Source organism: Heterocephalus glaber, unplaced genomic scaffold, assembly GCF_053883595.1.
Source record: "Heterocephalus glaber isolate CG9 unplaced genomic scaffold, H.glaber_assembly_v1.0 deba00001663, whole genome shotgun sequence".
Classification (NCBI taxonomy): domain Eukaryota; kingdom Metazoa; phylum Chordata; class Mammalia; order Rodentia; family Bathyergidae; genus Heterocephalus; species Heterocephalus glaber.
In genome coordinates, this window is record NW_028258404.1 from 315,971 (window position 1) to 330,331 (window position 14,361).

At 35.1% G+C, this 14,361-nt stretch overlaps 1 protein-coding gene across 10 annotated transcripts in view; it reads right to left on the reverse strand.

Moving 5' to 3' along the window:
- Positions 1–14,361, reverse strand: part of LOC147822299 (uncharacterized) — a 390,614-nt gene that overhangs the window by 314,807 nt on the left and 61,446 nt on the right. The window contains exon 2 of one of the 10 annotated variants that reach the window (XM_087197285.1): positions 1–14,361. This exon is cut by the window's right edge and continues 59,303 nt beyond it. The exons of the other annotated variants lie outside the window; for them this stretch is intronic. The gene's annotated coding sequence lies outside the window, so the exon portion shown is untranslated. 10 annotated transcript variants of the gene reach the window in all.

Sequence of the window (14,361 nt, forward strand, 5' to 3'; positions counted from 1 at the left end):
TTTTAGTTTCAGAGTACAAATAGTCATCAAGGAACAAATGCCATGTTTGAAGCTCTATATAAATGTGCCTTTAACTCTTTCTACAAGCAAGTATCATTTTCCTACATTAGGAAATGAAGAAAGTAATGCTTGGAATTGAGTCACCTGCCCAACATCAGGAAGCTCACAGGACACAGAGCTGGTATTTAAAAATTTCCAAGATTCATGTTCTTTTTTGGCCTATGTTTTTCTTTCTCTCTTTCCCTAAATCTCAATCCATCTTTCCTCACTCTCTAGACAGCCAACCAGGATCTTCATGGTAATCTAACTACAGTACCCCCAAATCCCAAACTTTGGAACAGATTGTCATTTCTAAAATGTCCCATCCCCCCCCAAAATAAAAAAAAAAATAAAATAAAATGTCCTATCCCATATCTGACCTCAAACTCCAACTACTTCTGAATTGTAACAAGATATGATCTAAGGACAAAATTATAATTCACATGTTGATGATTAAATTTGATTTACTAAAACAGCAATGAATTATTATTTGGAGGATATAAATTTGTTACTATCCATTGAGCATTTGAATCATAGCAATGGCTGCATTCTGCTATCTGGAAAGATGATGTGAAAAAGTGTAAGTGCATTGGAGAAGTATCTGCCATTCTGTCACTCATTCAGCCATACAACATTTACCAAGCACTTGCTGTGCTCTCAAGGTATGTATCACCTGCACACATCTTTTACAAGGCAAGCTAGAACTGACCCTGACTCCAAATCTTCTAGTTCTGCAAACTTAAAAGGTTGACATATAGCTCACGGGGAAAGAAAGGGATATTCAGAGTGAAAGATCATCTCTGACTTTCTACCTATCATGACCCACTCACTGCAGTCAGTGCAGGCCATCATACAAGGCAACAGATTAACACCCAGTGACAAATGTCTCTCTACTTCAATAAAGGACACCAAGAAGAGTTCAGAAGTAGTTTGATTCTGCTATCAAATCAGAACAATAATATGTAAGCTATTTTATTGAACAGGTATATGTATATTTAAGATTTTCAAGAAAATCATTTTGTAGTTAGAAAACATTTTTATCAAAATTAATACTTGCTTTGTGAATGCTATGATCTGAATTCTTCCCCAAAATTCACATATTAATTCCCAGTTCCCAATGTGATAGTTTTAAGAGGTCTGTGAAGCTTTGAGAAGGTGATTAAATTATGAAGAGAGTCACTTACCCATTAGCACAGCCCTTGAAAACACAGCACATTAAATTTTCAATGTATATGTGCTCTCACTCTCTCTCCCTCTCCCTCCCTCTCTCACTAAGAGTTAACTCAAGAGAGAGAGACAGATAATAAGATGGTTGCATGTGAGAGTGCATGTGTGTGTGAGAGAGACAGAGAGAGACAGAGAGACAGAGACAGAGACAGAGAGAGACAGCTTCTGTCAGGTAACTACTATGATCCATAAGCATTTTCAAAGATGCTCATTCAATTCACAGCTAAAAATATGAATGTTCCAAGGCCAGTCATTCCCTCTCCTGTAATTATTATACATAAATCTGTATACTTGGCAAGAACACTGGGGAAGTATGAGAACCACTAGGAAGTGGAAATATGTGAGAATCAGTGGTGGGTCCTGGTGAAAGACAACTGGTCTCAGTTTCCCTGGGACAGCTCCAGTTTATGCCTGTTGTCACAGTGTAGTTGGTAAACTATCCATCGTCATTCTCAATAGTCTCCAAGGTTTTGCAATAAATTACTCGGCCAATCTATTAGAAAAGCCCTGTTCTATCATGGGAAAGAATCTGGAGCACTTTTGCCCATCATTTCCCCATATGTAAAGTAGAATATTAATGCTTGCTCTTTTTTCTAATATAGTATTATTGTGATATTATGTATGAAAATGTAAATGTAAGGTATTTTGAAGAGCAGCAAATGGCGGTGGTTATATAAGGAACTTTTGTAACTACTGAGCTCCATCATGTGAAGTGCACAAAGGTGGCTGCCTTATACTCAATAATGGACTTACTGCTCATTAGTACATAATCCCTTTTTTATTCTTCCAAAGCAAATGTTTAATGATAGAAACCTTGGTGTCAGAATAGAGTACAAACAAATCATTAAGTCACTATTAACCATTATTACTGAACCAGAAACTATGTCAAGAAACTTGTAAAGGAAGTTTAGCTAATTTCATTAAATAACATCCATTTTATGGTTGACTCATTATTTCCACTTAAGCAAGAAAAATGAGCAAAATAAAAAGAATAAACTGTTTTGCTATTTTCAATACAGTTTAAAGGGCTAGTACTGATAAGTTATTCATCTGAAAGAAAAACTGCAGATTCATTTTGGAAAGGAAAAAGTACAATGAGACCTTGCTACCACAGTAATAAGTTGCAACTTAGAAAAAAAATCATTTACATGGTGAGAACTAAAGGATGCAAACCCTATCTAGGAGTGTATTTGTGTGTGTGTGTGTGTGTGTGTGTGTGTGTGTGTGTGTGTATCTCTTTGTGTTTCGGGTTTTCAGTCTGAAGATTAACAAAAGTAGGAGAAAAAAATAACGTCTAAAGTGGATAACGGTATTATATTTTTTTACCTTTTTGTATCTTTGTTTTCAAGTTTCTGTTCCCTAATTTGCAACCACTAACTCCCCTACATTTTAAATTTCTTAACATAATAGCAATTTCATTACAATCTTCACTTCCTTTACTCTTCCTTAATTTATCACCTTACTAAATGTAGTCATATTTGTGATTGAAACTAAGGTAAGAAAAGTAAATATATTGTGTGTTCATTTTTTCTTATATTTGTCCCACTATGCAAAAGCAGAGTTTAGGTCATGGTTCACTTCCCTATAACCTAAGAAGTTTCAATTAGTTGAGCCTCTGAAACTCAGAGTTTTGTAGACAGTGTGGCAATATAACCAGTGAATGAGAGAGCTTAATAAATGCTGCAGAGTGAGACAACAATAAAGACTATGATGGTGTGAATTTTTCTATATTGCTTTTCTGGAAAGAAGATGATGATCACATAACAATGAATCTTGCTTTAATTAATCAGTAAATCCCTGGCAAAACAAGAAAAAGAATGGAAGGACCTCAGGAAGGATGGAAAAAAAGAAGGAAGGAAGGAAGGTAGGAAGGGAGGAGAGAGACTGGAGAGAAGTTGAAAGGAGGGAAAGAAAACAAGAAGGGAAGGAAATGCTTTTTGGTATATAAAACACAAAATGCCATATTTGTAGCACTGCCCTAATTTCTTGCTGCAGTGAAATTTGATCTGTTAGTCATGAAAATGAAATAGAAAACCAAGATATATTAATGGAATTTTGGCATTCTGAAATATCTTTGTACATTTACTTGTTATAGAGTGCTTGGGAAAATGAATAGTGCCATGTCGTTAGAAAACCTACTTGAAGCTAGCTTTACCTGTCCTTCTCATTTACTGTCCAGAAGCAAGCAAGATTTTAATAGACCTGAAATTTGTCTTGGTTTCTGAGGCAACTGAGAAAGGGAAATAATGGGAGAAATTATTTATATCTTTGGTCCTTTGCAGCTTTCTTTTTTATACTGCAAAACTGTCATATGGTTGTCTATTCTTCTCTGTAGATAACCCGAGGTCTTGACGAAGGAAAATGAAAAAAGAAAACATTTAATGAGTAATATTTGCCAGTGAAATTACTCCCATTGCATGTCAAAACTGAGTAACAGCCTAAATATACATAATGAAAGTAAAATATTACAGAATTACTATACTATTTTATGGCTATTCTTTATAACATCATAGCATTCCAAGAACCAGAGCTTCTGACTTAAAATTGACCTGCTTTCTATGAAAAACACTTTCACACTTGTGAAAAATGTATAATTTCTGTAAAACAATAGTTTGTGAATACTACTTCAGACTTTCTAATCATGCCCTAGAGAATCAAACAGCTCATTTCCCCTGAACTTCTATTACTTATGTTTTATGTTAAGAGGTTACATTGGTTTGCGAAGGCATTACTTAGCCAAAAAAGTAGTCCCTAAGGCATTTATTTCATATATACTAAAAAGCAAGATGAAGGCAACTTCCACATAAACCAAAATTACCTAATTGGCTTACAGAGAACAGGTGAATATCATGCCATCCTGGAGACTTAGGCACATCCACTTGAAATAAGGAATACTCAGGACCTTTCAAGCATGAAAGTATCCTCATTGTCTTTGATTTCTCAAATGCAAAAACATAGCACACACAGACACAAATCATATTAAATATACAATGAAGACACCACCTGCTGGGATTGAAGAACACAGGAGGGAGAATGATGAGGGCACTTCTAACCTCACTTTTCTCCAGGACACCCTCTCTTTGTACTAAGCCAGGGGCAACTTCATCCACACACCCTTCCCATCACAGTGACTCAATTATGTAAGAGACTCTACCATACTGTGCTCAATCTTTGTCATTTGAATATATTGGAATGAAAATCTTTCACTCCCTGCCAACTGTTTATCAATGAATGAAAATATAATATTCACAATGGAGGAACCATTTGCTTAAACCAGTGTGTATCTTACAAGTTACTTGGTTTCATAGAGATCACAGACTATTGGAAGTCTTTGTCTGGTCTCTTATTTTATGCCAAACTTCTCTATATATTTTCAAAGAGAAAAAAATTAAATTTTTGAACAACAGCAACAACAAATCACTCATAGAAGAATGTTGTTGTGGAGAAGGTAATGCACAGTACAGAGGGAATATAATCTAGCCCAAGAATAAAAAGACTTGAGTTCTTTTAAAATACTTGAAAAATTACAACTCCTCTCTGAACCTTATTGGTTTCATATAAAATAAGGGAATTAGATTCAACTGAAGGCCTTTAAACTTTTACTGAGATAAAATTTTTTTCCAACAAAATCTGCAAATGAGCCCAACCTGTGAAACTGATAAAGAGACTGCTCTGGTTGAATAGAGGGCAAGAAACCAAGGCATCACCAATCTCAACTTCCTATCTGCCCCCTTTCCCCCTCCAATCCACACTACAAATCACTAAGCTTTAGAATCTCTAAAGCCACTTCTGTAATTCCAGGTGGATGATAAAAAGAATAAATAATGCTGATATTAGTTCTCAAAGGCCAATACTGAGCTGTCTGAAGCTCAGGAAAAGAGTTTAAGAGGAAGATGAGGTTCACAGGAAAAAAGAGTTTAAGGTTTAAGAGGAAGATAAGGTTCAGGAACTAATGGCTCTCTCCCAGCAGTTTTACATTATAGCTACTGGAGCCCTGTTTTGCTGTCATTCACTTCTGGCTTAATAAGCCTAAGAGTCAAATAACAGAATGAATTAGAATAAATTTACTGTAATAAATGTCATATTCTTATCCATACCAATTCACTCTCATCTAAGGAGAGCCAAATTATTGCTTAGAGACCGTTTCTGTGTATTTACTCTTGTTCATAATTCTAGGCAAAAAAGAGAAAGAAAGAGGGAGAAAGAGAAAAAGGGAAAGGAAAGAAGGAAAATCAGAAATTTTAACTAGAGTGCTTTGGCAGAAACCACGAATTATCCTCCAGTGGTCCTTCTCTTTCTTCCTTTTAGTAAAAGAATACTCTCCTCATTACCTCTTTTAACTGGAAAAAAAAGTGCCTATCCTCCAACTATATTTTCTAGAGTCTTTTCCAGTTCAGCATAATCATATCACACAGTCCCAGGCAGTGGGATATGAAAGGAAGTAATATAAGCTATTTCAGGTCATATTCATCCTATAGAAGCTGCTTTCTTTCCCCTATGAAGCTCAGGCTGGAATGAGGACCTAGTGGTGATAATTCACCTTTTACTACACAGATGGGGATCATATTCTAGGGAAGGCAGAGAAAATTAGAAGTACAGTAATGTGGACCCCTTGGTATTAGAGTAGAAACTTTTATGTGCCTTCTTCCTTTTTGGAGTTACTGTATTTTAGGGCCCCTGGTACAAGGCTTAGATTATACCTAGTGAACATACATTTTTTCTCATTTATTAATGAGTGAAAAAATACAAATAAAAAAATAGATGCAAAGCGACAACATTCATTAAATGCTTCTGCTTCTATGTTACGGAGGGTTAAAATCCCCATGGAGTCTTAACTCTAGCTCAGTTCTGAGAGTGTCAGGTCACACTAAGAAAGCTTCGTAAAGTGATTCTGAGGGTTTCCATGGACATTTCAGGTAGGTCAGATTTCAAAAGTCCGAAAATAATTTCAGCAGGAGGCTGAAATGATTCACTATAGTTACATTCTAGCTATAGCTGTCTGCTAGTTTCCTATAGCATGGACTTTAAAAATATATCATTTCTGTTATCACACAAATATTTCTATATTGCTTTTCTGTTTAGCAGGATGGATGGAAATTAAATACTAAATATTTCTAGCCTCTTTACTCATTAATTCCATTCCTTGTGACAATAAAATAGAGGGTGATAAGGTGCATTAGAAAGACTATTTACACAAGCTGGACATATCACAAAGCAAAAGCTATATTTTATTTTATCATTGAGATTGCTTTCTTTTTCCTCAGGCTTTTTTCTCTAGTTATTTGGAGAGTACTATATATAATTATTAAAATTTAGACTTTGAAATAATAATGCTAAACTTCTTTAATTCAGTATATCTCATTCATCTTCTATATTTGCTACTAAGATATTTGAAAGCTATTTTGAGTTCAATATTAAAAGGTATTTTATATATATTTAATAATCCAGGTATTTAAGCATTAAAAATTAGAGAAAAATAGGTTAAACATGGAGATGTGACAAAAATGTAGAGCATGTCCTGACTTTCCATTTTTCTTCAGAGTTTTGTTTGCTTTTCCTCCTATGTACCATAATAAAACATAGAGCTACAATCAACGTGTGATGACAAATGGACTCAGGGTTGGGTTTGCATTTCTAAATACATTCTCACTGGTAAGCTGGAAAAGATAGATGTAATCAACCACCCTCAGACAAAAGTAGGATGACTACTCTGGCAAAATGTTCAAACCACATTAAGCCCTAATTTGAAATGATGTTAGAAAGAAAGTAATGCAACTAGGACCAATTTATTTGTACAGCAACTAAAAACTGAACTCACTAGATATATTTAAGTGATGGAAACAATTAAATGTGTTTGTTTTTTAAATAGACCAAGTATATTAGAATCTTCGAAGGTTAAAAAAAATCCAATTTTACTAGACTTTATTATTTATTGCTGTAAAATATTTAAATCATTTTTAATGGGCCTCTGAGGTTGTTCTAATAAAACATGTTATTTTTAAGAGTGAATAAACAATCTGTTTAATTTCATATTATCAATACATCAAAGAGTTTCATTCTAATTAGCAGTATATAATAAGAAATACTGTGAGGAAATGTGGGTCAACTTAAAAAGAATGTCATTTCATTGGGGGTATCATTTTTCATTCTTATTTTTCAAAAATAAGATAAATTTTGATTCTTTCTCCTTGTTTACAAATCCAGTTTCTATGGTGTTCTGAAAACACTGAGGTAAAATTATGCCATGAGTATCCTCTCAGGTGCATAGCTGGACACAACAGGCACTTCAGCTGAAGGTAGCAATTGTTCTGGCTCCAAAGAGACTGAAATAGTGATGCTGCTATCCAGAATAACATCTTGCTCCAAATGTGGGATGGCTAGATACCAGGATATCATCAAGTCTTTGGCTTATCCATGTGTCCTGACCACTTGATCAAGGAGAGCGTCTTTAAGACCAAATGTCTTAGACTCTCTGGCGTCTTTTTCCTGGGCCTATATCCTGACAAGCCTGGCTAAAAAAGGTGGTTCTTTACATAGCATAATGAAGCCCAGGTCTCACTGAAGTTTGCCAAGAATCAATGCTACAGAGTATTACAAACAGGACAGGCCCTTTGTCGGTTCTCCTCTCCACCACTAGTTTGTAGAAGAGCCCGACGAGCTTTTTTAATGAATACACATCAAGTGGAAATTGTTTTCTATAACAATCACACATCAGCAGTGAAAGTACCTGAGGCCTGTCCCTACATGAAAGACAAAAGAAAAACTGATAGAAAAAAAAGAGAAACCTGGGTTTATGGCATAATCCCAAACAGCTCTCCATAGGGTTTATTTACTTTATGCAGAAACACTAACAAATGCATGTTCCTAACAGTGGCTCTTCCTCCTAGAAATCCACCTAAGGTTAGGAAAGTGTATTTGATTTTGATATATGCCTATTCAAGTTGTTGAGGAAAAAAATTAAGAGATTCTGTTGATAATAGCATTCAGCCTCAAAGATATTTACAACTGGTGAAATAACTAAAGCATGACTGAAACATCAGACTTAATGAATCTCTTCAGTCTACACTAGTATAAGATTTCTTCTATAGAAGTCTAAAGCATTTTAATTGAGCTAAAAACCAATGAATGCTTCAGATACTATAATTGTATTATTTAGCTCTTCAGTTAAGGTATTTAAAGATTTCAAGTTTTCTTCTATTTAAAAAATACACTTAAAATTCAAATATAAATAATGCTGGTTATAAAATAATATTTATAGAAATGAATATTAGATATTTTATGTAAAATAGAACTTGTGCAGGGAACAATATGAAAGATAAGAAAATTCAAAAAAGTTTTTTAAAAAGAAGCTTTCTTTAAAAAGCTAAATACTATTGAGCAAGGGTAGTCATAAAACATAAATCAGTAAGCAAACATTAAGGAAGTTACAGGTTATATGTAAAACACCATGCTTCAATTAACATGGTGCACAACACACATACAACATCTTATCACTCCTACCTGTCTCTCTCAGGATGAGCTCAGTACTGAATGTCCACACCTATGTGCCACCCAGTATAGCTGATTTTAATTAGCCTACTCTTACTTGGAGTTTTGAGAGTAATAAGAAGTATTCTACAATGCCTGTACATTTGCTTTGCATGCATTTTACAACACGTTAGATACACTGGTACCAAAAAGCATATGTTACTTTCTCTAATTTCAGGATTACATTTTAAATTCTTGGACATGATATTGGAAGCCCTGACTAGTCAGACTTTTCCAAACTAACCAGAACATACCCTTTTAATAAAAAATAATAGCTATGTTCTCATTTTCAAAGTTTGCGATTAAAACCTACAGTGAAAGAGACCAGCTGAGAAGAAATTTCCTTTCGGTAAAAAAAATAATAATAATAATAATAATAGTCATTAAATTTATCAGAACAATATGAAATGAAGATGTTGTTGTTGGGTCCTTCACTTATAATGGAAACCAAATAGGCTTGCTGGCTTTGTTCAATCCATAAATTATTCACCACATAGCATTTCAACAATAATTTTAAACATATAAAAGTGAAGGTACAGAAGAAAATCCCACTATCTCTGATAATCAAACTAAACAATTACACATCTGTCTGTATGTAATTTAGTTGCCCAGATTTCAAAGATAACCACATAATCTCAAGTGTTAAAATATTTCTTTTATGTATTTTAAGCATAGCAGCACAGCTTTTCAAAACATAACTTGTAGAATTGGGTGCCATTCCAACTGCAGATTCAGATTCTTTGACATGGCAGCTTAGTTTGGTAATCTTGGCTTATACTTTTTAAAAACAACTTACTACAACTTTACATGGTAGTATTCTATTTTTCCCATAGCTTACAGCCTTAAAAATGTACTGTTTAATTACTTTTAATAATGACAAAGAGCACTGTTCCTCATTTTATTTTTCAGCATAGAGGTAAAGAGTACATGAATCATCCTTTTGAAATTTAGAATGCAGGCAAACCAGTGAATGTGAATGAAAACTGAGTAAATAATTCTTCTCATTATCTAAACTTTTTTTTTCAGAGCATCAGCCCTGGAAAAAGTCATTTTCTTAGTAGTAGCCTATTGCCGTAAAAGGAGTGGGGGGCCTCTGGGAGACTTGTTCCCTGAGAACAGTTTATTTACTATAAGATGCGGCTCAGTAAAGTGTTTTTGTGCTGGAATTGTAAAGTTAATTCTTCCTGTCAAAGCCTTAGGAAAACAAGCACATCGTAAACATACTTTTGCGTTTCAGAACTGGCCCTCATTTTGTTTTAGAAGTTTTTTGGTTTTTGTCTTTATGTCCCTTAAGTCTTAGAAGTGACGAGACTAAGAAATATAATAGTATTATTGTATCACAGATCTAATAATAACATATATCACAGCACTCTCATTCTTCACTCTGAATACCAAAGGGATGGGGGAAGGGTAGAAAATGAAATCCCAGGAGATGATCTGAACTTAGCTAAAATGATACCTCCCTATGGAGAATTTTAAGCTTCCTCAAATAGTTATGCCAAGGCAGGGCCAAGGCTCAATACTGCCATCTCCTTCTGAAATGCAGAAATACAAGAAGAAATCTCAGGATAAAAACACAGCAAAGCAAAGCAGAAAGTAGTTGCTGGATACCATTTGTTCTTTTAAAAAGAAAGTTCAATCACTGAAGATAGTGTATATGCTTTAGTAAATTAACAAATATTTTAAACTACAAATTGACTAATTTATTTGTGTGTAGGATTTCTCCCCTCCCTAAAAGCAAACTATATAATTATCTTGTTCATTCTATTATTTATAGTACAGCTTATATATCTAATTTTGAAGATATTTAAAGATGGAGACAAGTACTAAAGTAGTAGATAGAGCCAGCCTTAAATTTAGGCAGAGTAAGGCACTAAACTATCTTTATTTTAGGGCTTTTATTTTCATTACCTGACTCTAATGGTTTCCTTACCTACTGATTCCTGAAAATCTACCATTAGAATACATTTAGTGGGGGCTGGAGGAATAGAAGGTGGTAAAGCATTTGCCTACTATGTAAGGCCCCGGACTCAACCCCTAGCTTCAACCTTCAGTGTGAGGAGGCGGGGGGCGGGGGGAGGAAACTTCTCTATATTTAGAGATTTTAGATATTCAAATGCAAATCACTTACAGAGGCTAAATTTGTAATGTGTTATCAACCACATACATCTTAGATCTTACTGTGTCATTCTCGTGTAGAGCAGGAACAGGTTCCTGGACAAATAATGCCAGTTTATGCCTATTGTCCCAGAGTATTAAAACTCCTTCTTCAATCTTGATAAATCATATAATTATCCTAGTCTTAGTTCCTTTCCAGAGGGTAGGATTAGGGAGAAGAGAAGAGACTATAATGGCAAATAGGAGGCCACTACCAAATTGCTGGGGGCAAGAAGTCGACTGGGAGAACTGAGGGAAAGTACTTTGCAGGAAGTTATAGCTCAGTGTTGTCTAAGGATTGGGATAAGTTCTGAGACAGGCCAGGGCAGGCAATTCCATCATCCTGTGAACTTCACAGAGTGCACGTGTACAAACCTAGAGGGTCTACCCCAATTCGTGGATGTGAACACCGAAGCAACCAACAGATGTAATTCAAGATGTAGGAAGCTGTGCTGGTGCAGCATGGCATAGTGTTTCATTGAAGTTTCACTTTTCTGTTAAATAAGAGTTCACTCTAAAATAACAAATGTGTAGTAAATATATACACCAAGAACACAGTTATTATCATCAAGTATCACGTACTGCACATATTCATATATGCTACACTCTTATGTGACTGGCAGTGTGGTAGGTTTGTTTATACTAGCATCACCATAAATATGTGAGTAATGTTTTGCACTACAATATGATGGCTTGAGAATTGTTAGATGACAGGAAACTTCTCAGCTCCATATAATCTTATGATATGTTGTATATTACTATATTTAGAATATTAACTTTATGGGGCATAAAGGGCAAAACTCCATTTATAAAATGAACACAATCTTGGAAACAGTAAAATATATATTTTCTAAGAGAAATATGTTAAAGCATCAGATTTATCATTACTTTTTTTTTCTTTGGTACCGGAGATGGAACTCAGGACCTTGTGCTTGCGAGGCAGGTGCCAGAACCACTGAGCTAAATCCCCAGCCCTATCATTACTTTTTTGTTGGTGGTGGTGGTACCAGAGGTTGAACTCAAAGCCTTCACACTGACTTACATTCCTTAGCCCTTTTCTTTAAATTGTTTATTTTGAGATAGACCCTCACTAAGTCACTAAATTGTTCAGGCTGGGCTCAAAATTGCTATCCTACTGCCTCATCTTCAGAGTTCTAGGATTATAGGCATGTGCCATCATGCTTGGCTTATCATTACATTTTTTGAACAATTAATATTTTTGCCAAAGAGCAAAGGTGCTAATTTGAGATTTCTCTTCCCAAATTGAACAGATAACTATGACTGCAGCAGCCATTTCTCAGATCCAAAGCACAGGAAAACACATACAGAATCAGACTGAGAGGATCAGAAGCCAAGAGGAGGTACCATTCCACTGCATGTATTCTCTTCCCATTTAGCAAAATACCTTTTTAACCTCTGTTATAGTGAGCTCTATCAGTGAATCCTAAAAAGAACACCAGAAGTTACCATCATGTTAGTTGTTGGAGAAGGTACTTGTGGACAGCTCTTTTGCTCTGGCTAACACAGGAAAACCTCACATTCTAATGTGAATCTCTGGGATTCAAAATGAAGAGCCTTTGGCTCAAGAGCAAAAGGGAGGTAGGTGTGTACTATCCTATCAGACATTGTCATAAAAAGAACCAATACTCTCCCACCATAAGTGTAGGAGATTCAGCGATCAGACTTTAGAAATAGAAAATGAGAAACATTTCTGTAAATCTATCAAAAGAACATAGTTCATATAAGTTATAAGAATTATATTAAAATTTTAACACAGAAACATATAATATGATAATGTTTTTAAATCTTCTAAATTTAATAATTCAAAACTTCAGGACAGTTTTTTTTCAAGTAAACTATGGATGAAATCGAGCTTAAGAAAAGTGTTCCCCTTCCTCTAATAACTAGCAGTCCTTATATAAAACTTACTGGAGCAAATTATCTCTTCACCCACTACCTCCAAGTTTAATCAGAGTGTTGTAAACATTTTGGCTTTAGACCTTTTAATAAGAAGCATATATTTTACATGCAATTAATGTCATCCAAAAGAATCTGTCTTGAAAAGTTATAAAGTACGTTACATAAGGAAAAAAAATGACAAACGCTTTACATGATTAAAGGGAGTTTACTTCATGTTCTTCAATAATACTGCTTTTACTTCTCTGAGAAAGCAATGCTGAGGTCAAATCATTTCTGCCTTCCTTGGGTTAGAAAAAAGAACAAGAACAGTTGCCAAACTGCCCTGCAGAGACAGATGTAGGTACTGATGAAACATAGATCTGAATCCTTACCTGGTTTCTCCAATGGAACAATGCTGTACACTACACTCTGCCTGCCACCTTCAAAGCTCCCTTGCCACGCATGTGGCCTCAATGGTAGAGAGAAAGTTGTTCAAGAGAAAACACTGAGAGCTAGGTTGTTTTCTCTTGTGTCCTCTTTTTAGTATTAGTGATGGCCAACATTCCCACTGACCGGCCCAGCAATGAGAGAACATTACATAGAACTTTCTCCATACATAAATCAGCAAAAAATATACACAGTCTGGCAAAAATATGTATACACATTCAGAAAAAGAAAAATTTGTGCAAGTATTTTAATACTAAATTTATTGAGGCATCATGAGATTAATACCAGTTACCTTTGGCCTCTACAATTACAAGAGGTGCTCAAAATGGTGGGCATTAGCTTCCAAACATTTATTAATACAATGAACTGCTGCTTGAGTAACCTTGGTCATTGAGATTGCTGCACATGCATTTTCAATTTCTTCTCTAAGGGCTGACAGTGTAGTGGGTTTTCTGCAATACACAACATCCTCTAGGGTTCCCCATACAAGGGTAATACCATCTGTTGAAAAAATATCATACTGTTTTTCTTTGCCTGGAGCATGTGTACATTTTTTTTGGTGGCTCTGTATATTCTGCACCTTGAAGAGCAAAGATGTTCTAATTGGTATAAGCACTAGCAGTCACATCCCTCTATTATTTCCTCTGATAAGGAGAAAAATGAGAGAGCAGTGTGGTTGCTTAGAACTGAGGTCACTTGCTAAATGAGGACAGTCTGAAGCTAATAAATGGGACAAACATTTCCTTGCAAAACATATTATGACCAAGGCCTTTTAACCTTGAGTAACCTGAGAAAAGTCCCAAAAGGTAAACTAACAGTGATTGTACATTCTTTAAAAGTGACTTTCAAATTTTCCAGAATTCCAGACCACTCATGCCAGTCAAACACCTTAATGACCCCACTTATACCTAAATATTGATTATGAAAGCTCCTGAGATGAACATCTCTGTTTTATATGGTACCCTTTATTCTGGCTGATTATATAAAGAGCTATGACTGTCCCCCTGAAATAAACTGTGTGAATATCAGTTCAATTAATTTAGTGTTTCTAATCTCACTGACCTT